General features: G+C 40.6%; 1 pseudogene; it reads right to left on the bottom strand.

The window, feature by feature from the left end:
• Positions 1-4121: 4121 nt before the first annotated feature.
• On the bottom strand, positions 4122-4220 carry LOC118845152 (annotated as a pseudogene).
• Between the last annotated feature and the right edge of the window lie 3819 nt (positions 4221-8039).

The following is an 8039-nucleotide window of genomic DNA, read 5'->3' as shown; positions in this document are numbered from 1 at the left end:
TACTAATGAAATCATAGGTAGGTTTTGATCACCAGACACCCCCTAAAAATGAGAGGAAGCCCTTCTAGTGGGCAGTGATTTTTGGTTTAGTATCCCCAGCACTTAGCACAGTGCTTTGGCATTCGAATGCTTTATAGACGTTTGATGGATTGAATTGAAGTGCGTCTCTACAGTCTCTCCTCCCTTAAAAGTTGTTGTTCAGTTATTTCAGTCATGTCTGACTCTCTGTGGACCCGTTTGGGATTTTCTTGGGAGAGATACCAGAATGTTTTGCCATTTCCTTCTCCAGCTCAGTATTCAGATGAGGAAACTGAGGCAGACAGGGTTAAGTGACTTGCCCAGGGTCACACAGCTAGTAAGTATCTGAGACCAGATTCGAACTCAGGAAGATGAGTCTTTCTACCCTCCAGTCCAAGCATTCTATCTGCTGTACCACTTAGCTGCCCCCTTAAAAGTAGGTAGTGTCTATGTCACGATCCCTCTTTTATAGAGGAAACTGAGTTAAGAGAAATGAATGGCTTGTCCAAGGTCACAAAGCTAGTAAGTAGTGGAATTAGGACCTAGGTCTTCTAAAACCTGCAGTCCCTATGACTCCAGGTCAGTGGTTTTTTCATGGTACCATGTTGCCTTAAGGGCCCAGGATTATGATTTCACAGTTAAATTACAATGGCATGACTGGTGTCTTCTGGACAATGGCTCTAACCTATCATTTATGGAGCACAGATTTTTTTTTTTAAATCATAAGGGGAAGATGGAGATTGATGAAGATAGCGGGTAGTAATTTTTTCTTCAGCTAGGTATCATGGCAGATAGAGCACTGAAACTGGAATTAGGAAGACCTGAGTTCAAATTCAGTCATTTACTGGCCATGTGACACTGAGCAAGTCACTTAACCTCTGTCTGCCTCAGTTTCTTTGTCTGTAAAATGGGGATAATAAGAGCACCTGCTTCTCAGGTGATTATGAGATAATATTTATAAAGCACTTTACAAATTACAGTGCTATATAGATGTTACTGCTGCTACTACTACTATCTAATTTATTGTCATCATCATCATCATCATCATAGTGATCATTTTACTTCTCCTATTTTGGGAGCTATCGAATCCACAGGAATGGTGATTTGCTCACCTACTCAAGAGAAGAAATGCCAATAGCCTGGGTGGGAATGATGCTGTCAACGTCTTGGGAAGTATTTCTTAAGTTGCTAAAGAGATCTGGGAATACGAATGAATGGGGTCTTTGGTTCTAGACCTCTCGTGCTACGTTGTCCCACCTTACGCTTTGAAGATCTGGTTACTATTGTGTTTTATCATCTCTCTCTGTCTCTGTCCTTCTCTCTCACATCTATATCTATCGAATGGTCCTTGGCTGTTACTAACTAAAGTTGTTACTGCCTGTTGTAGAGAGTCAGCACAGAGGGCTGCTCTTGGAGTCGGGAAGGCACAGGCCTCTGACAAATACTGGCTGTGTGACCCAGGGGTTTCACTTAATCTCTCAGGGCCCCCTGGAAACACTCTAAGATGAGAAGTTCCAGAACAGAAGCAGGTTTTCCATGGAAGAGGGAGCTTCCAGACAAAGACTCTCAGATTCCCTACAGAAATGAAAGTCCAGGTCTGATAGGACAAAAAGCTAGTGATGAAAAGTGGGCAATATTGTATGTATTGTTAAACCCTAGATATTCTAAGGGCTTTAGAAGACAGAATGGTAGGTCTGAGGAACCTTAGAGGTCACCTAGTTTGACCCCTTGACTAATGGGTGAGTCTTCTCTACAAGAGCCCAGATGAATGATCATTTACTTGAATTCCTTCATGGATGTGGAACTTACTCCCTTATTAGGGGCCCCAATGAATCACTGAGCAGTTCTAATTGCTAGGTAGTTTTTCCATACATCAAGCCAAAATCTATATTTGTCAACATCTATCCATTCATCCTAATTCCTTCCTCTGGGTCAACAAGATTAAGTCTAATCCCTGTTTCACATGACAGCCTTTCAGATATTAGGTGATGGCTATTATATACCCTCAAAGTCTTTGATTCTACAGGCTAAGCAATCCAGTTTCTTCCAACAATGCTCATGTGTTAGAGCTTCAAGTTTTCTCATTAACCTGATCACTCTTCTATGGATATATTTCAGCTTGTTAATGACTGCTTTAAGATCTGGTGCCTAGAACTGAACACAGTTTTCCAGGCATGGTCTGACCAGATCAGAGGCACTTGGGATTATGACTTCTCTTACTCTGGGCACTCATTCTGTTCAGAAAGTGTGAGGTTTCATTAGGTCTTTTGTGTGTGTGTGTTTGGGATCATGGAGAAGTTAAGAGACTTTCTCGTGGTCAGGTAGGCAGTTTGTGTCAAAGATGGGACTTGAACTAAGGTTTCCTGACTCTGGAGGCAGCTCTCTATAGCCACTGTTTACATGTACGTATGCATACATGTATGTATACATATATGTATACACCCCTATATGTGCATATACAAATATATACGCATATATAATGTATATGTGCGTACACACATATATTGTACATATATGTGCATATACATATACACACAGATATACAAATGTGTATACATACACACTTGCCCTAGACTTTTGCCTTCAAATCCAGATTTTTTTAGATTATATAAATACATACATACATACATATATAAACATGTATTTATACATATAGATAACCGTATTGCACCTAAGTCCTAATCAAATAATTCAATGTATTGGTAACCCATGATTCTAAAAACCAATGTCTGTGAATTGTTTCTGCCCTACCAAGTTGTAACGACTTGAGTACAGATATAGTGCTAGACTCAAAGTCTCATCCAAACAACAAAGTAGGTAGGTTTTGCAGGGGTGGGGGACCTGTGACCTTGAGGTCACATGTGGCCTTTTAGGTCCTTGGGTGCAGCCTTCTGACCAAGTCCAAGTTTTACAGACCAAATCCTTTCATTACAGGGATTTGTTCTGTGAAGTTTGGATTCAGTCAAAGGGCCACACTTGAGGGCCTAGAGGGCCACATGTGGTCTTGAGGGTACCGGTTCCCCACCTCTGGTAGAGTCTTCTAATGGCAATCTTGGTCTTGAGGTGGAGTTTTGGGGTATAGCAAGGCTATAAATGCAGCAAGGAATGAAATGGCTAGGTAGCACAATGGATAGATGGATAGGGTGTTGAGTTTGGAGTCAGAAAGACCTGACTTCAAATCTGGCTTCAGACCTTGAGCAAGTCACTTAACCTCTGCCTGCCCTAGTTTCTTCTACTATAAAATGGGGATAAAAATAGTATCTATTTCCCAGGGTTGTCATGAGTATCAAATGAGATAGTATTTGTAAAGTGCTTAGGATAGTGCCTGGTAAATAGTAGGGGCTTAATAAGTGCTAGCTATCATTATTATTATTTATTGTTATTACCTGGGAGGGAGCAACCACACTTATAATTTCACAGATCTATTAAAGTAAGATAATGCCTAAGTTTTGTTTAGCACATCATAGTGTTAGGCGCATCACCCAGCAGTAATCCAATTAATTTTGAGGTACGGTGCTGGATTTGGAGAACTGAAGACCCAAGTTCAAATGTTGCCTCAGCTTAGGACTCTGGGCAATGTACTTAACCTCTCTCAGGCTCAGTTTCCTTATTTGTAAAATGGGAAAGATGATAGGGCTTACTTCAAGGGTTGTTATGAGGACCAAATAGGATTATATATATATATATATATATATATATATATATATATATATGTATATGTATATGTACATATGTATATGTTTATATGCTTTGCAAACCTTAAAGTACAAGTGCTAGTTATTATTATAACATATATTGAATGAGAATCTTCATGTGTGTAATAGAAATAATTAACATTTTTTCTTTTAAAAATTAAATTTATTTTACTTTTAGCTCTGATTTCTCTCCCTCTGGCTCTTTCTGCCTTTATTGAGAAAGCAAGAAAAACAAATCCCATTTCAAACATGTATAGCTGAGTACAACAAATTCCCTAACATGGGAATATGCCTCAGTCTGCCCTCTGAGCCCATCACCTCTCTGTCAGGAGGTGAGTAATATGTTTCATCATCAGTCCTCTGGAATTATGGTTGGCCAATATGTTGATCAGAGTTCTTAATCCTTTCAAAAAAAAATGAATTTGCATGCCATCTTTGTACAGGGGCCACACTCATCTTCTTTGTATCATTCCAGTTTTGGTATTTATGTTGCAGAAATGAGCACATAACTAATATTTCTATATTCTGTTAAGATTTGTAAAGCACGTTACACAAGTTACTTCATTTGATTTTTTACAATAACTGTGATAGTGAATGAGTAGAACCAGAAAAATTAATGTGTAGCCCAGGCTTCATTGGGCATGTTTTGAGCATGCCCAGTGTGCCTAGCATGGAGCCCATTGTGTTTCCACCTTTGATTGGCTGCTTGCATTTTTAAGACTGGCAAGACTGAGCCAAGGGCTCTCCTTCCACCCAGCTGTTTGTGGGCTGCACTCTGCTATGTTCGGCAAGGACATAAGGAAGTATTGAGAGAGGAAGGAAAATTTTCCTGCTCCCTCTTTTTTTTTTTTTTTTTTTTTACTCATTACATGGAGAAATGGACCTGAGGGTGTTTGTTTCAGCTGGAGAGGTGGGGTTGGTCTGGGAAATGGGATATGCTCTATAGGAACTGAGCTAAATCATGAACTGAATCCTTTTCCCCTCCCCAGAGACTGAGGCCTAGTGTAAAGTCTGGGAGGAGGATTATGTCTCCCATGTGTGGGGGGAATAAGTTCCTATATTTTTTGTTATTTTTTGAAGTAAATACTCCTTTGTAAAAGCTCCAAAGTGTTTACATGTACAATGACAACACTATTGTAAAGACAAATAACTTTGAAAGACTTAAGAACTCTCATCAACACAATGACTAATTGTGATTCCAGAGGACAAATGGTGACATAGGCCTTCCATCTCCAGAGGTGATGGACTCAAAGTATGAACTGAGACATGCTTCGCCACCTAGACCATGTGGGAACTGCTGCTTTTTGACTGTTCATATTGGTTAGATGGATTTTGTTTTTTGAGGCAGACGGTGGCACAGGGGATATGGTGCTGGGTTTGGAGACAGGAAGACCTGAATTCAAACCTAGCTTCAGGCCTTTACTAGTGCGTGACCATGAGCAAGCTGCTCGGTGCCTCACTGTGCCTCAGTGTTCTGAACTGTAAGCCGGGGAATAATAGTAATATTAACAACAACAACAAAGTACCTATCCCACAGGGTTGTTGTGACTATCAAATAAAATAATATTTGTGAAGTGCTCAGCTTAGTGCCTGGAACATAGTAGGCCCTCTATAAATGTGAACTTTTATTATTGATCTTTCTCTCTTTTTCCTCCCTCCCTCCCTCCTTTCCTTCCTTCCTTCCTTCCTTCCTTCCTTCCTTCCTTCCTTCCTTCCTTCCTTCCTTCCTTCCTTCCTTCCTTCCTTCCTTCCTTCTGTTTTCCTGCCTAATCTTCACGCAATGATGAACATTCTCATACCTGGTCATACTCTTTACATTAAATTGAGGCTCACTGGAGGTCATCATTCAAACCCTATTGCCCACCCCCGCTTCCTATTTTATCATTCCCACCCCTCCTTAACCTTTCCACCACAAAATTTCAAACAAATACCACCCAGCCCTTCCACTCTGCCCTGTGGAAAGCCTGTTTCATAGGCAGCAAATTTTCCTTCATCCTAAATCTTTTCCTCTTAGATTCCTTCCATCTACTAGTTATTACTGAAACCTACCTTCCTGGCCAATCTTTCCATTGACGATTGTACTTTCACTTGTTTTCGGTTCATTGGTTGAGGGAGGGGAACTGGAAATACTCCTTGTTCCTCATCGCCACTTCCAGGTTCACCGCCTACTTTCATTACTCAATAACTTCTCTTCCTTTGGGGTTCATGCTGTTCATATCTACCATCCAATAAAAACCTGGTGGCTGTTGTCTAAAGACACCTCGCCCTCCCCCTGCCCCCCCCCCCCAGGTCACTATCCTTCCTCAATGAGTTCAGTATATGGTTCACAATTTTTCTCTCCTCTCCAACTCCTGCCCTTGTACTAGGAGACTTCAACCTACATATTGACTCTCCTTCCAACACCCTAAATACCCAGTTCCTCAACCTGTTCACTTTCTCTTGATCTATTCCCCCACCCCACCTTAGCCACATGTAGAGATGGTCACATCCTTGATTTTGCCACCACCCACAAATGTACCATTATCACATTCAAGAATTCCAGAATCATCTTACCCAACCATAATCAGGTTTTTCCACCTTTTCCTCTACCTCTCCTTACCAAATGCTTACTCTTTGTCCACACCATGACATCCAATCCCTTGACATCTCAGTTCTTTCCTAGGGCATCTCCCCTGTACTAGCCACTCTCCTCTGTTGGTGAACCAGTCCAAGTCTAAACTGTCCTTCTCTTAGGAATCCCTCACCTCCTTTTCATTTGTCAATTACAACTATGCCATGCCAAGTCTCAGCCTTGGATCACTCCCACCATTCACCACCTTTGCTCTGATACACATGCTGCTGAATGAAGGTAGAGAAAATCATGCAGTCATTCTGACTAGGGCCACTACAAATTTATGTCACACCTCAACTGGGTCCACATTGCTGGGAGGCAATCTTTGTATATTTGCCTCATCAACTCACTAACCTATCTCCACCGTGGCTCTTCCAAACCTTTTCATCCCTCCTCAAACCTCCCATGGTTACCCTCTCCACACCCTCTTGCTGAAAAACCTTGTATTATGTTTTACAGAAAAAATTGGGCTATTCACTGTGAGCTTTCTCTTCTCCCCTATTCCACTCTCGTATCACTCAGATGCCTTCTGCCACTATACCATTCTTCACCCTAGTCAAATGAAGATGTGGCCTTGTTTTTCAAATTTTCTTATAATCTCTCTCTTTATAACTAGGTCATGTATCCATTTTGACTTTATCTTGGTAAACAGTGTAAGATATTGGTCTAAGGCCAATTTCTACCAGACTACTTTCCAGCTTTCCCAGAAATTTTTATCAAATAATGAATTCTCTCCCCAAAATTTAAGTTTTTACACTTGGAACGAACTGAGCAGAACCAAGAGAATGTCATATACAGTAACAGCAATACTGTTTTAAGAACAGCTTTGAGCAACTAAGTCATTTTGACTATTATAAATACCCAAATTAACTACAAAGGACATATGAAGGAAGATTCTATCTGCATCCAGAGAAAGAACTGATAAATAGAAGTGTACATAGCATAATTTTACATATTACATACACACACACACACATGCACACACACATTTGTATCTAATGGCAGCCATCACTAGGGTGGAGGGGAGGAAGGAAAATGAAGAACAAGAAAGTTATATGATAATTTTATTATATTCTAAAAGGAATAGCGAGTTGTACACAACAGATTTGAAGTTTTGTGCACAACCACCTTTTTTTGTTCTACTATGTTATGGAAATACTCATTTCATTTCTTATGTTCAAAATAAAATAAATAAAATTAACAAAGAAAGAGGTGGCTTTACTCCTTACCAAGGCTAACCTCCTATACTTGTGCAAGAGATCCCAGCCCTTTCCTTCTCCTTGAACCGATTGCCCTTCACTGTATTACTAATTTTCAGCCTCTCCCTGTCTAGTGGCTCATTCTCTACTGCCAACAAATATGCTCATGTCTCCCCATCCTCAAGGAAATCTCCTTTGATTCTTCTGTTCCCACTAACTATTGTGGCTAAACTCCTTGAAAAAGTCATCCACAATAGATGCTTCCATTTTCTTCTCACAGTCTTCTTAGCCCCATTTCACTGAGACTGCTTTCTCAAAAGCATCTCCAAATGATCTCTAACTCATCAAATCCAATGGCTTCTTCTCATTCCTCATTCTCCTCAACCTCTCTGCATCCTTTGACAGTGATGATCATCCTCTCTTCCTTGATACTCTTGCCTTTCTAGATTTTCAGGACACCATTCTCTCCTAGCTCTCCTCCGGCCTATCTGAATGCTCTTCAGTCTCCTTTGCTGG

The sequence above is a fragment of the Trichosurus vulpecula genome, chromosome 3 (genome assembly GCF_011100635.1).
Source record: "Trichosurus vulpecula isolate mTriVul1 chromosome 3, mTriVul1.pri, whole genome shotgun sequence".
Lineage (NCBI taxonomy): Eukaryota > Metazoa > Chordata > Mammalia > Diprotodontia > Phalangeridae > Trichosurus > Trichosurus vulpecula.
The sequence above is the reverse complement of the archived record's forward strand: the minus strand, read 5'-3'. Positions and strand labels throughout refer to the sequence as shown.